An 18,220-nucleotide genomic window follows, 5' to 3' on the forward strand; every position below is an offset into this window, starting at 1 on the left:
AAAAGGCTTTTAAAATGCATTTACTCAGACTCTCAATTTTTTCATTGACCCCAGTGCTTCCTCCACCCAATACTACAGTCAAAGTTTATATTCATTTGGGGGTGTCTGTTAATTACCATCCAGGACCACACCTGGTGACTCTGACCCACTCCTCATGTTGCCAGAGTCACACAATTAAAAACTGCATGTGGTAATTTTCATAATGACAGTGTTTTACCGTAACAGCTGGTGGAAAAGATATGTTGCCATAACAAACTGTCATTCCTATCTACACTTATATACTCTGAGCTATCGGCAAAAGTGTATGTGTATGTGTGTGTGTGTGTGTGTGTGCGCGCGTGTGTGTGTGTGTGTGCATGCATGCAATGACACTACTCCGGTGACCCCAATTTGTTTGGGATGCCCGTGCCTGCAAGCGACAGGGAGAATAGTTGACCCCAGGTCAAGTCTCATCCAGTGCTCTGTAAACTGAGAGGGATGGATGGAGGTGTGATGGGAAAGAGAAGGGGATTAGTGAAACAGTTTGGTGGAATGGAGGGGAGTTGTTGCATTCAGCAATAAATAATGATAATGAAAGTAGTAAGGAAGGATAATATTTGCAAATGCAGTGGATGCAACAATTGGTGTTGGCGGTGAAGTGGTGATATAGGTCAACTGCAACAACTTTGAAACAGTCCCTACTTAAAGTGTTGGCAGCGTTTACTGTGGAATAGCATGAAGAGCGAGGTACTGTTTATGGAATGGGACGTCACTGTGGATTTCTAAATGTAATTTAATTGAATTTGCGTGTCAGGGTGTCGTGAGAAACCCCACAGGCAGATAGCTCAAAACGTGGGGAAATGAAACCAACACAATCAGCAGAGCTAGATGCCTCTAGTGGTTGGCAAGATAATGTATTATTTTTATCATTTCAGTGAACTTCCATCCTTTAACTTAGTTTCAACTTCATGTACTTTCAGGTAAACAACAACAGTCCAATCTGTTTTTTATAGGAACAGCTCCTCACTGTTTATCTGTAACTATCGCTCACTATCTCCTCTTACTAGCTCTTCTCTCCGTGCACCGTCTCTATATAACTTCTTTGCCTTTCATTTACTCCCTCGCTCCCTCATGTCTGGCCCATTCATTCTCTCCTTCTCTCTCACAAACACATCAGTGCCTCTTCCACACCAGCCCGGCTCCTCTGCTCCCAGTGCAATTACATTTCATTTGCCACCATTCCTCCCGTATCGCTCCCCTAAATGACTCTGTTCAGCCTGCGGTGGGTGTTTGGGTCCTGTTAATTATGCCAGTCTCTCTTTTTAAGTGAGAAGTACAGGCAAATTAGACCTGAGAACCCAGGAGCCGTGGCCCTGTATCATTCCACCTGATGGGGGCCTCAAGGACCCAATCAAACTCTATGAAATAGATCAACGTTCAAACAGTGGTGGTGGCCTTAAGGTCCAATACCTGGGGCCTGCTTTGTTAGCAGATAGTTCCCAAATAGCATTTTACTTTTCATTCTAGGTTAGCCTGTGCCATGGACTTTGAAATAGGATTTCAAAGGTGTTACTCAAGTGGACATGCTCAATTCAAAGAAAATGTACTGTAATGTTTTATTGTAATTTATACATTAATACATTTCTTGTAAAAAAAAAAGCAGCAAGAAATTAGCATTAATTGTGACGTTAATGGTCTTCCTAAGCCCTTAGAATGAAGTGAGTAGCACCGACTCTTCAAAAGTTTCCTGTCAGTACAGCATATGACACATTATTGAGGGCTGCACATTGGTGCCCTGTCGCCTCACAGCAAGAAAGCACTTAGTTTAAACCAACCAGGGCCTTTCTGTGTGGAGGTTGTTTGTTCTCCTCATGTTTGCATGGGATTTTTCTTGGTACTCTGGCTTCCTCCCACAGTCCAAAGACATGCAGATTGAGGTTAAGTTTATTGTAGACTCTAAATTTGAGTGTGAATGGTTGTTGTTTGCTCTGCGATACAAGGGCGACCTGTCAAGGCTAAACCCCGCCTCAAGCCCAGTGTCAGCTGGGATTGGCTCCAGCCCCTCGTAACCCTTAAAGGATGAAGTGGTATAGATACAGATGGATTGATGGACATATCACTGATTTTTCAATCTAACTAAACAACACCACCACTGGCGGACACAGCTCTAAAAAACATGCCTCCACAGATGTAATGGTACATTATTGCTTATCTCTCACAAACCTGTCCGTCTTTTCATATAGCCCCACTCCCTTAACAGGCCTCCACCTCTTTTATGCCCTCCCTCTCCACCCACCCCCTTCCATTACCTGACAGAGGCAAGGACATCACTCATGACATTTTCCTGACATGCAGTCATCATCAAGCACCAGAGTAGGAGATGGAAAGTGGATGTTGTAGGATAAGGTGCTTAAGCTGACTACTGAGTGTCACTGCTTTTAAAAAGGACATGTCATATCCTCACAAGACCTTGTTTCTTGCACTCTCCCAATTATTTACTGTGGGTGTGTCTGAAAGTGCTACAAACTTTCTCGCTGACATTTTGAGAGTTCTAGATAAAAAAGCTTTAAAATTCATTATCTGGAAATGCCATAGGAATGACTCATCGCTGAGCAGACCAAACATGACTGTGCATATTGCAGTGTTGCTCCTACAGTATGTCTAAAAAGATACTCTGTCACCCAGGTCAGGGAATATGAAGAACTAGTAAACAAAAAAATTGGATTTGGTCTATGGTCTTGGAGAAAATATTCTGTTCATCCAACAGACTTCATCACTTCTACAGACTGGTGGGGAATTCCACTGCATTTAATCACCCAGCGAAGTGAAAAACCACACAACTCCCCAAGACTCAGTAGAACTAATTAAGCCTCTTGGATAAATGGTGAAAAGAGTTCAGGATTACTCAGGAAATCTAGTCACTTTTTGCTGTCAGTAGCACATCATAACAGCTCATGTTGTATCACTCAGAAAATGCACTGATCTGAATTAACTTGAGTATGAAGACGTCGTACACTATTGTTGCTAATCCAGTAATCTAATTTGTCATCTTTCATTCCAAACAAAATGTTGCTGTTGCTGCTGCATTTCCTTGTGGACAAAAGACTATGTTTTTTTTTTCCTGACAAAGACTTACTTGACAGCAAATGTTAAGTCAGTCAGTTTATTTATATTGTACTGGATCGTCCAACCATATTTCGCAGAATTGTATTTAGGGATGATCTCTGGTGTTGGATGTGAATTGACTCCTGGTCCATGACTTTGACCCCATTCCAGTTGATACTGTAACTGGTTTCACAGAATGTATTGAGGTCCTGCACTCGGGTCACATAACAGGTTGACACCACACTTCCATTAAGAGTAAATCTCCATGTATTATATCAATCAGTAATCAAAGCAAAACAGAGGTTCTCTGTTTAAATCTGACAAATGTATCAGTGTAAATTTTTAGTTTGAAACTTTATTCTCCACAACGATGAAAATATCTATTGGCTTCACCACTGACAACAATAATTAAATATGAAGAGACACAATCATTACTTTTTCAGTGATCATTTCTGTTTTCTTTGATTTAGTTGAGAGTCCCCCACGATGTCTTTCACAAAATGTTAACAATACACACGTAGAAATGGTCATTTGGGAGGGCAGGAAATCATTTTGCCAATCTTCATGATATTTCCATCACCAGTGTGATATTCAGGGAATGAAGGGTACAGACAGATATCGAAGTGGGCTGATAGCTAAATCTCCCATCTGTGGCTGCTGGAATAGGTAGATGTCCTTGCAAGACCTTGGGAGTGTGCCATAAAACAAAACATGTATTTATTTGAAAAAAGAAAAAGTTTATTGAAGCCAAAAGCGCTTCTAATCTAATTCAAAATATATATAGTATATAGTATAAGAATTCTAAGTCACTTATCATGTGTAGCTCATTGAGTGCAGCCATTATAGCTTTATATTAGACGTATTGATAACATTTAGGTAAGGTTTACACTCTGTTTTAGTCAATATCTTGGTTCACCAGTTCAAGTGTTATCGATGCCTCTTTGCAAGTGTGATAAATGAGTTGTATGATGAATCCGATCAGTTTTCCCTGCAATCATATCTCAGTGCAAACAGTACAACATCTTTTTTTTTTCCTGCTGGCTCAGTCTGAGTTGGTCCATTTTTTGTGTCCTTTATGCAAACATTGGCAATTTTTGCATGCCAAGTGTCGCCTCTCATTTTGTCCTCGCTAGAATGCCTTGTCTTTCTCCAGAATGCTCTGCTGTCCTTGCTGCCTGGCTTAGCTGGCAGCACTGCAATCACCCACCACATCCCACTCCCATCCATTGGTAAACAATGGCACTGAGGTAAACAAAGTTTGGACCTTCTCACATTTTGCATCCCTCTTCCATTAGTGCTTGTTGACTACAATATGGAAGAAATAGTTTGACCAAAAGGCACTCACAAAACGCCTCTGATCTTCTGTTTTATGACTCATCAGGATTTATTAGGAATTAACATGCTGGTTCCCTCCTCTAAGCAGAAGTAATATGCATTGCTTTGTTAAGTTTTTGAGTCTTTTATGAAGCTGTTTTCACTCAAAGCAATAAAGGCACAAAAGCAGAGTGGCAAATTGGGGTTATGTTAAATGCACACAGAGATGAGTTGTTAATGAAGAAAGAAACAAGTATCAGAGTCATTGTTTTCATGAGCTTCTCATAAATTTTCTAAATGGCCTGACAGATGATATGAATAAAGTTGTAGCGTTTTAGATGCACCTTTCAAACAAGGACTTGCACAATTTTTTTTTCTGTTTCTTTTAGGGATGTCTGTTTGTATTTATTGTTGTTCTCACAGGCATGGCTCACCTTTGACATCATTATATTTACAGCTGGCAAGTTGTCTGACAAACTGTTCTGTGGGAAGTGTCTCATCTGCAGTTATGGGCTGGTGCGAAGCACACAGCGGGCCTTTTCAAATACCTCCATCACTGGCTGTCCGGGTTGCCTCTGATTGCACGTTAGGCAGCCTTCCCTCACCACAACTGTCTACTTTGAGCAGGGGCAAAGAGCGATTAGCAAATGGGACATGGCTATATTTTTTCGTCTTGGCCCCACTCTTACCCCTCTCCAAGCAAATTTGTCAGTGACAAATTGACTGAGAAAGGAATGGAGATAGACAGCGCGCCCCGGTGTTCATGTTTCTGCACTAACACTTTTTCTGGCCAGCATCCCCACAGTCAAATGTGATGTTCAGCATCTGACTTCATTAGCTTCATAATGCTAATGTCGAGGATGATCCCCTTTCCTCTCACTGCTCATTAATGAGGGAAACACTTTTTCGGGATAAACCACCACTCTCCTTTTTTTTTCATTTTAATTTTCCTTTTCCGACAGCCACAGGTTATCTGTCAAGGGTTTAAGCCAGCAACTGTTTAATTATGGGTTGAAAATTTGATCTGACATGCCACGGCAGCCTGGGATAAGTTGAGCGAGGAGAACAGGGTGGATGGAGAGCTTTCAGAGTGCAGTGGGTTGCTGAGAGATGCTGGCGTCAGATAAAGGCAGATGGTGATGCAAAACTGTCAGAGGCAGAGGCTTTTATCCTCCACTCCCCGCCCCCGGTAACACACAAACACACACATGCACACACACTTGGCCACACACAGTACGCCTTTACACCGAACTAGCTGTCAGTAGCACCCACTGCTCTTAGGTTCCAGCTTTAGTTGCGCACAGACACATTTGCAAGGACACCTTGACGTTCTCTTACAGGACAGGTATGATTAGCCCGAGTAGACACTTCAATACATATACAGTCAAAATTTACAAGAGCCCTACACATTCTTCCCCTGCACATTAAGATCTTTTTTTTTCTGTTTTTTTATAACCCCCCCCCCCACCACCCTTCCTTTTTAAATGTCACTACTCCATCCTACTCTCCTTCATCTTGTCAGGGGAGAAAAAGCCAAGCATGCAGGGAGAGATGGAGGGATGAAGCCTGGAGAACAATTGAGGGAGAAAGGGAGGCATTGCTTTGATGAATGCAGCTGCCTCACTAAGGGGAGCCTGGGCCACTGTCAGGAATGAGATCGGGATCCTAGTGGGTTTGGCAGGGTCTCTTTCCTCAGCTGGCGGGAGGATGACGGCATATCGATTAATAATCCCCTTTCGCATCACCAATTAATCATCCCTGCGGGTGGCCGGGGCAGAGGGTCGTGATCTTGGGGGTAGATTCTAAGGTAGATTCTACATTACATGTGTCATGGGTGGCTAACTGTAGATGGACAAGGGCAGTAGGAGGCAGACCACCTCATTCACCAGGATTGATAGTCTTCTTTCATAACTAACCATTCATTACTAAAATTTACTCATTTTATTGGTGATGGTTGGAAAGAACAGTGGTTTTAATTGTTGCTGGAGAGGCTTTAATTGGAACACAAAAAAACAGTATGCTGGTACCTGTTTGGTCCTTTGTCATGATTTTTAGACACAAAGCACGATTCCAAGAAGTAACTCAGCACTGCTGAAGGTAAGTATTAGACGGTCATTTATTTATTAGACTGAATTATATGCTGTCAGAAAGTATTGCATCACTGCACTGGTTTGAAGGATTTCAAGGATTTAATGCTTTAAGCATGCTAAGCAGGTTACCCTGTCTGACCACGCCCCAAGCAGTGATGTCACAGCAGCTGTTTTGCTGTGGACACATGATGAACAGCACCTGATTTTACATCACAGATCGAATACCATACAGAGAAGGGCAGCTGATGTAATTTTGCATTCATTTTCTCTTGAGAAAGATGTATTCAGGAAGTGATGAGCGGAATCACATTGCACTGTTAACATCCTCTGTTACATGTCGATCAGTTTGTTTGCTGTACTTTAACCTAAGTGAGTCCACAGAAAAGGAAGAATTACAATACAGAAGGCTGAATTGGCAGATGTTTTTGTTCAAACTTATACATCAGAAGCAATTTTGGCTTCAGTGGCTAGCTGGAGGACACTTTGATACTTTGTGGACAGGAACTGAGGATCAAAGCACAAATTCTGAAAGCATAATCTGAAAACTTGAATCAAGGGAAGTCGGGTTTGCTTGTCCTTCGAGGCTGATAGTTCTGTGGTTACATTTAATAATTCCTCATATTTATACAGAGTCATTACTTCCACTTAAATGTTCCACTGTAATTTATTTTTCGTTTAATAAAAAACAGTTTTAAAGCTTTACTGGTAAATAAAGTTAAGATAGCCTTTTGTGAATAGCATTGCTTTGTCTTTACTGTGTCATACTGAAACAGACTGATAAGTCCACAAAAGGGAGAAAAGAATGTAATAATTTTGTTAAAAAGGTGGCCTCAACTATCTTTACTGCCTGTAGGTCACTGTACTTGCAGCTCACATTGGCCATGTATCCTGCGAGAGCAAAGTGGTAGATGGGCTTTCTGGATCAATAAGCTATTAGGGTCCAAGAGAGCAGGCCTGTCTGTTTGGTTTCCGTCCTTTAATAATCACCTGGGAAGGCAAAATGACCCTCTTTCTGTTCTTTCTTGTCGTTGCCATCTCCGTTCCTCCACTCATGTACCTCTGCACTCTGTTTACATACTTGTAATGCATGCACTGTTAATTCATTATCTAAGTTGAGATGAGAACTGTTCAGCGTGATAAAACGCTGCACAGTATCTACTTTCGAATTTTGCAATCAGTATTTCCCGAAATTGCACTGATACCGTCCCCTGCATGTTGTTTTATTCAAGATTTAATGTGGGGCAAATTGAGGGAAAGATGAGAGAAGGAATGAAAGAAAAGACAGCATGTTTTGTTATACTGTCCCTTGTGCCAAAAGGTGAACAGCACTTACATGAGATGAGGCTTGTTGTTGGCAGTGAAAGTTGGGGGTCCTCAAGAGGTTAACCTCTGTCGTCAAAGTTTCCTTGATTAGCCTTTTACATCTCCGGAAGGGCCCAACAGTAGATTTTGGCACTCCAGAACCACAGCCAAATCTGTTTTCCTGATTTTTTTCAATTTTATCTCGATGTTCTTGGACCTCAACAGGGATCCCTCCACTTGAGCCATATCCACAGGGTGCATCTTTCATCTTCCTTTTGAGACTGACAGAGAAAGAAAATCAAGAGCATGAAAGAAGAAGGAAAGAGAAAAAAAGGGAAAGCATACATTTGCCTGGTCTTCTTTGTCTTCAGTGAGGTGCCCTGAGGCACCGAAGTCCTCTCCAAATGTCACCGCTGCACATCCAACTCGCTGCTCCCTCTGGATACACTTTAGCTCTCCCCTCACTACAGTAAAGCACCTGGCCAGCATAGAGAGGCCAACCCATTTATTATTGTATATCTTATATGCGTCCAACACAACACAAATCAGCATTACTCATTAGAAATGATGCCTTCATTTGCATTGTGATTCATCTACACCTACTATGCTGCTGCCGCTATTAACTATTCTCTTATGACTAATACGTTAATTTTCTGTTTGAACACACCATTCTGAATGCTCTCATTAAAACTTTTCACTTCAATGATTTACTTGTAATGCTGACACATGCATGCATTTCAGAGTGGATATGTCATCCTTAAACAAACACCAATTTCCCACAGTGCTAGTATGCAAACTCCCAATTTTCATCTCTCACACCTTCCCCGAGCATCTGGCTGTGCCGTGAGCATCATTGAAATCTGCCTGTTAGCATTATCTAACACTTTTTTGGACTTTGCCTCACTCTTTAACTTTTCTCCTCTTTGATTTATTTCCACATTGATAATTCCTCCTTGCCTTTTCCATGAAAGTTTGTCTATTGAATTTCTGTACCGTTTTAATGAAGCTTATGATTGTAAAGATGCTCTGAGTCTGTGCCCCCCTTTAATATCTCAATTGACCACCAAATGAGTTCCCTACATCACTGTTACCCCCAGTTCCTTGTCCAACAATTTGCTTTGAACATTTTCCATCCCTTTCCTAAAATGGTGGTCGGCTTAAGCCCAAACACTATAACCAAATCTCATCTCGCCCTTATCTCAGTGTACTTGTCGACTACCTTTGGGAGGATGTTTATACCTTGAACATAATCAAGCACATAACAGATACTAAAAGCATAGCAGGCAAGTACGATGGGTAGAAAGAGAAAATAACTAATACTGAAGGAGAAAAAAGGAAAAGCAACAGTGCCGAGGAGAGGAAGATGACCAAAAGAGGCAAGAAAAAAAGGTGTTTACATCTGCTCATTCATGCAGAGCTTACATGTCTGTTTTCAAGGCCTCTGTGATGTGCTTAAAGCAGAAATGATGAATGTCTTTTTTCTCAGAAGCCATTCTTAACTTTGCAAGTCCATTGACCATCCTCCTTGTTGACAGACCACGAAAAAAAATGGTGCATTTGTTGTTCTGAAAATGAACACCATTAAGAATGAATGTCTGGAGCAGTTGGGATAAAACTGGTCATCTTAAAAAGGGAGTGGTTTAGAGCAAAGATAATAGAAGAACATGTTTGTTTTTTAAACTGCAATTCCCTTTGAGGAGTAAAAGAGCTCTTAATAAATGCCATTGCCTGTGTTCAGCAGCGAGTTAAATTACACACAACGTCCCCTGAGGAAGAATGAGAGGCAAGCGGCTGGACCAGGAACAGGTCCGTGGCTGTGCCATGATGGTTCTCCATTTTTTTCAGTTCAGACTTGGTTGCACTCTGGGTCACCAAGGTCACTCCAGTGATAAACTCACTGTTAAACAGGTGCACTGTGGGCGGGTTGGGGTTCTATGTATAGAGAGCAAAAAACATATGGTCCTGTTGACAATTGATTTGTTCTTTGGAGAGGGTAAAAAATAAGCTTCGCTATTTACAAATAACGTCACATTCATGTCATAAGAGAGAAGTCAGTTTATTTCTGACTTGTTAACAGTTTTTTAATGACAGCATTAAGTTGTATTTATGACAGGGAAAGCTCAGATTTATCTGACCCTTTGCTGTATTACGTTGAACAATATGGATGCTCCTCAGTCTGTCATCCAAGGCAATGAAATCCACATTTACTGGAAACAATGCTAGTGTCAATACACAGTAGTTTTCAAGAGATGAAAAGCTGGTTGTCGAGCAGCAATACACGATGGGCTCCCAAAGTCTGTGCAAACCTGTCGCAGACAGCAGCTTATGGATGTTCACAGCTGCAGCTTCCGTGTGCTGCAAAAAAGATTTCCTTGCTGTGGATGCTGTATTGCTTTGGAAAAACTGCTGTTTTGGTTGGCTGGAAGGATTGGTCAAGTCGGAGACAGGTGTGGACAAACGGATGGAATATGTGCTGAGAGTTGATTATTTTGAGCTGCTAATGTAGATACAGATATACAGTATGTGATTTAGTCACTAATGTGATGAGGGTTTGCCCATAATTATCCCTCTTTTTTGTCTTTTAGCTAATCCAAAGCCACATGTGGGTTTTCATTTGAAAAACAAATCAAAAGTAAGGGTTACAAAATAAAATTATCAGTTATTCTGGCGACATTGAAAAAATGTAGCTAAACGCTTTCTACTGTGGCTCAATCACCCTATTCTAAACTGCATGTCTGTCTGTTTTTAAATTCATACACTGTATAGTCATCGACTGTACCTTTTTTTGGGTCTTTTGTTACTTCTTTCTGTCTGAATTGGCTCTGAATTTGATCAGAGATGGTAGAGGGGGGGATAGGGCATAGCTCATACGCACTTACATTCTGGTGGCCTGTTCAGCGACTCACTACCGTAGGAGGGGGTGAGTTGGAGGGAAACAACCAGGCAGTTAAACTGCAAATGGCTTCAGCAAACAAAACAAAACAAAATGAAAAAAAAACAAAAAAACAGGCGTGTTTCCTATCCACAGGGGCTGAGAGACATGGAGACATTCTTTTTTTTTTCTTTCTTGTGACACGTTCATAAGTTGTGGAGGGGGAAAATAATCCAAACAAAACAACGGAACTGTCAGCCTGAGAATACTCTGAGAAGTCAACAATCAAGATAGTTCTCCGGCTCTTTGATTTTCACTGAGAAGAACACTCGCTTCCTAATATTTCGGGGGAAGTAAAGCCACAAGGGAGGAACCTCTAATAAGTGATTGAAGGATTGGTGTCATCATATTATTCCTGCACAATTGAGGAGGAGAAGGAAGTTCATCATTCATTCTGTGACTGCCACCACTGGGAATTGTGTTTCTCAGGTTCATCCGGTTTGGGAAAATCAGATGCAAGAATCCGCAACAGCTTTAGTCATTTAGTTTGTGATCATGCACTGTTTCATAAGTTTTAGTCTTTGTTGGAACTTCTGCGTAAAAATCACAAGCTACTCTGCTGGATGGAAGGAAACTGTTCATAATTTGCTGGTGAAAGCCCAAGACATGCAAAAGTAATCCCAAACAAATAAGCCTTGGACTCACTTAATCAGGCAACTGAGTTGACAATGTAGCTACAGCGGGTGGGATAGGGTTATTCTTGTATACTCCTCATTCCCTAACCCACCCTCTCTAATTATTTTATTTTGTGTTTTCCCTTTTACACTGCCTCTTTACTGAGTCAGCACTTGTACTTACAGAATCAGGCTTCAGATTGATATGCTGAAGTGCTCTTATATCTGTAGCTGATGTAGCAAGGGCTGAGTGAGAGTTAGTGCAAGTAAGACAGGGAGAATTTGCCACTTTACCCTTTTATGAGGGTCGGAAACGGTGATTTGAGTGTGTCCAAAGGGTGGAAATGTGCAGGTGTTATTTCAGCAGAGGCTGTGATGTGAAACAATTAGGCACATGAGTGTACTTGGTAGTGGCATGGGCTTATTGCAGTTGCACAAGAAGTCACTTACAAGACAGACTCCACCAACTCTGACTGAGCAGAGAGCTTGGCCAACTCGAGGGAGAAAAAGACTTGTTAGTTGGATGTCTTCCCAGAGCAATTAACTGAACCCATATGCCTGTTTGATTAATACACAGATGGAAATTATCTTCTCCCCGCCATTCTGCTGAGCTCACGCTCCCTCCATGGTGACCAACTGATGTACGCCTTGCACGTTTGTGGGGTGTAGGGTTGGATTTGTACCATCAACATTACTGCTGTTGCAGCATGATAAATGGATGGGGAGGGCAGACCACCGTCATTTGCGTTGACAAATGAAGCTTTCCCTCCGTCTTGCTCATTTCACCTGTTCACTGGTTCACATTGCTATGCAATCGTTGCTCAGTCAGCCAGTGCGTACATATGTGATAGATAGTGCATAGTTATCAAAGTTGACAGACCCAGTAATTAGAAAAAGGCAATAGTGGAGGCCGAAGAGACAATTTCCCTGATGGATTAACAGACATCACTTACAGCGGTCCCAGAGCTGTTTACACTGGTAGTCATGAGGCAGATGTTTGGAGCATCAGTAATGCCTTTCTCTGGGTCCACTTGATCAAAAACAATGGGCTAACTAATCAGTGGTCTGTTTCCACAAGAAGCAGATGTATTATCATCAGAGAGAAAGTAAGATGCGTAAAAAACATGCACCCATCCATCTGCACTCGCCCTCTCTCTTATTCACACATACACACTGCAACCCAACTGGGAGGGATGACCCGAGTACTGACTGTGTTACCAGTTAGATAGATAGGAATGACGGTCAGGAGATATTCTGAGGGCCCCCACCTGCTGTTTCAACGAGGCCCAGAACAGTGATCCCTTTGCTTGGTCAAAACGTCCAGGGGTGGTGGCTCAAGAGCCACACCAGGTTTGCAAATCTGCAGTATCCCGCTGCACTTTCTCTGGTCTTCAGGGACAGGCCGAGAAGCTCAATACTAGCAGGCGTGCCTGTCATGCCTATCAAAAACGCATAGGCATATTGCTTACACTGCCACACACAAGAGTTACATCGCTGTTGACTGAGGCTTCCCAGGGGGTGGAAAGTTTAGAGGGGAAACAGGGAGGAAAGTGTTCACCCTCCAAACATCACATACACATGCAGACATGCACACAGACACATGCTACATATATCTCTCCATGCCTGAGGCTGTCACGGCGGGGTTGAGACGTCACGCTTGCCATGACAATTAGCTGCACATCTGGTCCGATGATTGAGGGAGTCGTCCAGACAGCTGGTACAGCACTACCAGTGTTAAATGTGTAAATCTGGAGGGTCCTGGAACATTTGAGAGTGGATACATTCTGGGAGGGGGTTGCAAGTTAGCCTCTGAATCTGATGTTTAATGAAAAGTGTAACGAATAGCCTGTTTATATACCTGTAAGTCCTGATGCCAGTAGAGAAATACCCTCTACTTTTCTCAGACACAAGGTGACAGCTGTAAAGTGAGTAATACATATTGACAACTCAAATTATGGGCACACAGAGCAAGTAGAGGTGAATTCACATATAAAACTGTAAACATTCATAGTCTTTCCTGATTTCCTAAACAGACAACTAGACAACCTGACCAGAAGGCTAAATCAATAGTCACTGAACAGAAAATTGTGGTCTTTGAATATCAGATTTACACACTGTATATTCATTTATGCAAGCTATGACAAGTCCTGATCAACATTAAATTAAACATGTAACAAAGCATTACATCACTGCAGTGTGTACAATCATCCAAAGGAGGACGATCCTCCCTAAATTAAATTTCTTAAAACTCTTTGGCTGACAGAAACCCAGTGAAATATACCCATAATCAACACGGAATAAGTGATAGCTAAAAAATACAGGTAATCATTTTCTATATGTGTATATTATCATTTAACAAGACAATTATCCACAGAACACAACGCAACCTCACTTATATCTGTACCATGCATGGTTACATTTTGTTTTCTTAGAGTTAGTGTTCATCCACAAGAAATATCCTGTGGCTGCAGATTATTACTAGGTGTTGCTTGCTGCAGGGTAGCTCAAAAACACACATTTTCTTCCAGTAAGAAACCAAACTCTTTGGATTGCACTAGTGGTGTGCATGTAAACCAAACGCTAAAATGCACATGTGAGCTGAAGTCACAGCCATCGCTTTATGTCCGTGCTCAGCTGGGTGAAACATATAACAGATCATCAGAGAGTATATTCTCATAGCTGCTGAATAACATTTGTGATATGGAGGTGCAATGATGGATCAGGTGGGAAAAAGTAAAACTTGGTGGAGTGAGTTGTTCATGTTGACACGTCTCAGTGCAACTGCAGATGTTTTTATATCTAAGGAAGCTGCTACTCAGGGTACAGTTTCCCTTTTGGTCTATTTAAAGAATAATTTCTCAGGGGGAGCAGGTCTCTGCAACATGTCATATCAAACCAGCAGTACATAATATTTTAAATTATCAATCTTCTTTTATCAAATCTTTGCAATAGGTCAATATGAGCTGGTAAACAGAACGTATTCAGTATCACCTTATCAACTTAAAGAACACATACTTTCTGATTTCACTATTTTTGTGAATATATTTTGGATTTATTGTGGGGAACTAAGGATTTGCTGAACTGAGCATAGTACAGACAAGCAAACATGTCAAAGAAATAAACAACAACAGCGGCAATGAAGCGGTAGAGAGGAAATGCATTATTAAATTTGGGTACTCAGGCAACTGATAGTTTGTGTTCAAAGATTTGAAAACCCTTACACTGATGTGATGCCTGACTTTAGAGTGTTACATATTTCTAGTCTCTCAGAAGGCAGCATCTGAAAGAAGATTTTATTAGACGGAATCTTGACAACATAATACATAAGAAACAAAGGCATTGGGCCATTTAAGGGAGCAAATGCCTCCCGGTGAAGCTGAGAAGAGCAGAGCACCCCAGCACCCACCCACCCATCACCAGCACCACAAGTCCCTGACTCTTAATTATCCCCTGGAATGATGAAAATGAAAAAGAAATGGTAAAGATGGAGCTATACCTGTAATATATACAGGTTCACGTCATCAGAGAGTGACAGTTACACATATCTGGACCGTTTTGCAGTGAATCTTATCCCCCCCGCCCCCCCCACCCCCCGGACAAGGAAAATACATACTGCATATGTTTATCATTAGCGATAAGTCTACAATTAGAATAAAAGTATCAAGGGTAGCAAAAAATGACGTACAGCATATTGAATGATGGAGCATTGCCAGCACTCACAGAATATATCCCTCAAAAGCACCTACAGAGTCTAAATACTTCATTATAATATCCGCACGGTACATTTATGAGCACTTCAACCAATAAATGTTTGCAGTCATGATGACTGTTACAGCTGCTTTTATTCTGCAAGGATATTAACAACATATGCCAGTGTCTTGTATTTAGGAATGCTGAGCTAATCTGCCACTCTTAGTTGGCTGGTGAAGGGGAGAAAGATCCAATTCCCCAATCAAGCACAAAATTTAAAACAAGCTTTAATTAAACTATAAACCTACTCCCAGTGTCCTACAGCACGTTTAATCTGCTGCCTTGATTATATTAGCTATTGTATAAGAGGCATTTATAGTGCTGATCCACCTCAAATTACCAGAAGTAGTTATACGCCGTCCTGGTTCTTTTGGACATTTGTTCCTAGCAGCCATTTTGCAGGCGGAAGGAGAGGGAGAGGAATGTCAAGAGAGTTGACTTTGAATCTGATAGGCATTGTGTAATGTCTTTGCTGGCATGTTTAGCGGGATCCGATAAAGCAGCCGCTGCTGAATGCATTCTCCAGTGAGAACTGCCCTGTGCCACCCCTGTCTCACACAGGTGATTCAGCGTGCGTACGAAGAGATCCATCCTGATGCTTTCCAACTTGCATCCAAATGTAAGCTGACTAGACTGTCAAATCCAGGACAATACCTCTGTTTGATTTGGACAGTCTCTGATAGGTGGAATATGGCAAATGTTATAGAAATAAGCAGACAGAGCCAGAAATCCCCACATAGCCCGAATCAGCATCCTCCGCCGAGCAACAGTTGTTGACCTTCATGTCGCGTGGGTGTGTAACACTCATGATCCCGGCTTGTCTTCCAGTGAGGCCTTGTCCACGGCCTCTCTCACCCTGTCAGTGTCACTCTGGATGGGATAGCATCAGCTGCGGCCAGGGTGTCATGTAACCTTTCGCTCCTTATCAAAGTCAAGATACAATCTGCCATGAGTCACTTACACCGACGCGCTGCCTCTCCACATCCACATCTTTCCGTTTCTATCTTTCTCTCTCCACTCCCCTCTCACCTCACTTCACAAGTCACAAGTCTCTTTCCTATTGGGTTTAACTCATATTTTAGTTTTCTCCTAGAACCAACTCATATTGCAATTTATCAAATATCTTAAACGACTTATTCAGACTCCTCACTGCTGATAGTACGATGACCCTGCCAGTAGCTAATAATGTAATACACCATCAACATTTTGTTATTTTGAGTCCTATGAAATTGTAATTAGTCAATTATCAACAAGTATTGATTTTTATTTTATTTTTATTGAAGGATCAAATAAGCTCCCAAACATCGGTTTGATTGACAGATGACAGAAAGATGTTGAGACAGAATGTCAGCAAACTTGTGACTTTCTTAGATTAGGGCTGACAGCTTTTCTTTTCTAACTATTTCAAACTTATTTTACAACAATCCCGTCATTCGCCATTTAAACAGACTAATCTTTTGTAGCCATGAATTTAAACTGTTCATTATGCTGTAGCTATAATTTGTTATCTAACCTGGAAAGCTAAGATACCCGACAAGAAATGTAGAGGACCAGTGATGTCAATGCGTCATGCAAATATTGTTTAAAGTGAAATTATTTAGTCTGTAGCTGTATGAAAAGTTGTTCTTTCTATATATTGAGAGAGAAACAGCAGAATTCAGAATGGTTAATGCATAGACGGGCTATATGGAATATTAAAGCAACAATAACAGAATATTAATTAGACTCCATTGGGGTCTCATAGGTTGTTTCATAACAGGGAGCACAGTTGGACTGTGTCTACATCAACTGGTTTAAAACCACATCGTCCTTTCAAAACATTTATTGAACCGTCCTGTCTCCCATATGTGTCCAATTCCCTCCGTCCGCCTTATGTGCAGCTCATCAACTCTTTGGATTTTTATTCTTTCATTTTGTATTTAATTTCCTCTGGAGATGGGCAAGTCGCTGCATGTTGGAAAAAGTCTGGACCATGCCATGTATTTGTTCCAGTTAGAATGGGTTTAGCCAACTCTGTAATTGGCCTGTGGTTAATCCCTGCCTTTCCTTTTTAGCCACTTACAATGGAGGGTAAATGACTTCTTCGTCTGCCTGTGGCACAAATCGGTTTAGTGTGTGTGTGTGTGTGTGTGTGTGTGTGTGTGTGTGTGCTTTAGTGGTAAAAAAAAGAATGGCACTCCCAAGTTTCTAACATGAGCAGGCAGCAGGTATTTTGTGCATAGCAGAACAATGACATGTATATAGTAAAAGCGGAATTGGAGTGATGAAAACCTGCTATGTAAAATAATCATAGCTGTGTGTATGAGTGAGAGGCTGCAAATCTGTCATGGGTAAAGCAGCTGAATGTGTGAGGTTCCAGTCTAGAGGCTAACAGTATGGATTGCAGATACCTGTAGAAAGCCACATTAATAGTGATGGGAAGATGAGATGCCACAAAGAATTCATTATCCATGTTCTTAAATAAATGGGCCCTAGGCTGAGGCTTCACCGCTGCCACCTCAGATATAAGACACACTTTAATAAGAGCTGTCGGGAAGTCTGCGTCTTGAGCGTGTCCATCCTCATATGTATATGCATGTACAGGCCTCTCGGTCTCTTGCTTGTGTCTGACATTGACAGGCACAACTCTGCAAACATAGCAGGGGGAGGATGTAAAGGAATAAGGAAGAGGCTTATGGGAATCGAATCTTGATTTTGAGTTTGTTTGAGATGACTGACGATCCTTTATTGCTTCCAAGAACACTTACGGTGCACATCCTACTGCCGGCCTTCTTGGAAATGCTAGTTAGGATATCTCATTGAGTTTCCCAAACGTTCACTCTATGGATTAAATCAATCATTATTTGACTGAATGTGTCTATGTGTATCTGAACTGCAATACTTTTTTACTAACCATGCCATGATACACTTCTGAAATGCAGCCCCCCATCTCTAGGCGCTTTGGACATAATTAATCTTTTTATATTACTAGTTTCCGTTTTATATAAAATGCAAAGCAAATAGAAAATAAATAAATATGGCTACAGTGAGAGTTTGATTGCCTCTCAGACCTTACAAACAGGCAGGTTATTAAATACTTTGATCCAAGTATGTACTCAAGAATTGTGACGGTCTGTGCATTATATTTCTCCTCT

At 41.4% G+C, this 18,220-nt stretch overlaps 1 protein-coding gene across 4 annotated transcripts in view; it reads left to right on the forward strand.

Annotated features, from left to right (window-relative positions):
* Positions 1-18,220, forward strand: part of nrxn2b (neurexin 2b) — a 675,914-nt gene that overhangs the window by 554,276 nt on the left and 103,418 nt on the right. The gene's annotated exons all lie outside the window — the stretch shown is intronic.

Source organism: Scophthalmus maximus, chromosome 2 (assembly GCF_022379125.1).
Source record: "Scophthalmus maximus strain ysfricsl-2021 chromosome 2, ASM2237912v1, whole genome shotgun sequence".
In the NCBI taxonomy this organism is placed as follows: Eukaryota; Metazoa; Chordata; class Actinopteri; order Pleuronectiformes; family Scophthalmidae; genus Scophthalmus; species Scophthalmus maximus.